Source organism: Gopherus flavomarginatus, chromosome 4, assembly GCF_025201925.1.
Source record: "Gopherus flavomarginatus isolate rGopFla2 chromosome 4, rGopFla2.mat.asm, whole genome shotgun sequence".
Lineage (NCBI taxonomy): Eukaryota > Metazoa > Chordata > Testudines > Testudinidae > Gopherus > Gopherus flavomarginatus.
This window is the reverse complement of record NC_066620.1, coordinates 17,792,511-17,793,397: the sequence shown is the minus strand read 5'-3', so window position 1 is coordinate 17,793,397 and position 887 is coordinate 17,792,511. Positions and strand designations below refer to the sequence as shown.

Sequence of the window (887 nt, the reverse complement as noted above, 5' to 3'; positions counted from 1 at the left end):
CACTTATCTCAGGCAAGGTTTTAATTTTTTTTCTAAATACACTCAGTTCAAGAAAGTTTGATCTGTCAATAATTCAAGTAATGTAAATAAGGTATTAGAGATGTAATTCAGGGAGAGAGAAAATTTAAAATGTTCATCCACTATTCTGCAGTTAATGTTCTTGGATGTTAAATTTGCTAATAGGCAACAATTATTCTGACAATTTGCAGTGTAAGCTTTAAGAGAGTTTCTTTATATAGAGTGTAGCATTACTTTTAAATAACATACTAGGAGTTTGATATTTAAATAGCAATTATAGGTAAATCTTTTTAAAGTTTCATCTTGCAGATGCTGGGTTCACATATTACTAGAGAATCACTACAAATTTGGGGGGCAGCAAACAAAGTTTTCAAGCAGTGGAGTCAGCATGACAAAAAATAATTTGTTTTTATTTTAGATTCAGATTTCATTACTGCACTCAAACTACTACAACTGGGCTTTGAGTTATTATACAATCCAAACTGTTTCAATCAGAAACTCTAAGACTCAGTGTGCATTGATTATTATTAATAATAATTAACTCCTTGGTTTCTTGATAGAAAAAGGCTATCAACAAGCATTTGTTTAACCACAACAAAAAGTATAATTAGCTTATCCCACTTAGTAAATCTGTATGCATGCCAACTCATACCAAACTGCTACTTTTACAAAAAATTGCAATAATACAGTTCATTTTTCCAGTCCTTTTTGCACAAAATTTATTTACAATGTATACATTAACGCTCCATGATGGGACTATGGAAAAATGCACACGACTGATGCTTTGCCCAGAAATAAAGTCAACATATTAAAAATAAATCTTCAGTTCCATGTTTTGAGCTGCATAAAACAGGAAGTGATGTATAAGT

General features: G+C 30.8%; 1 protein-coding gene across 1 annotated transcript in view; it reads right to left on the bottom strand.

The window, feature by feature from the left end:
• Nucleotides 1-407: 407 nt before the first annotated feature.
• Nucleotides 408-887, bottom strand: part of MEIS1 (Meis homeobox 1) — a 131,833-nt gene continuing 131,353 nt past the window's right edge. The window contains exon 12 of the mRNA XM_050952165.1: nt 408-887. This exon is cut by the window's right edge and continues 1,025 nt beyond it. The gene's annotated coding sequence lies outside the window, so the exon portion shown is untranslated.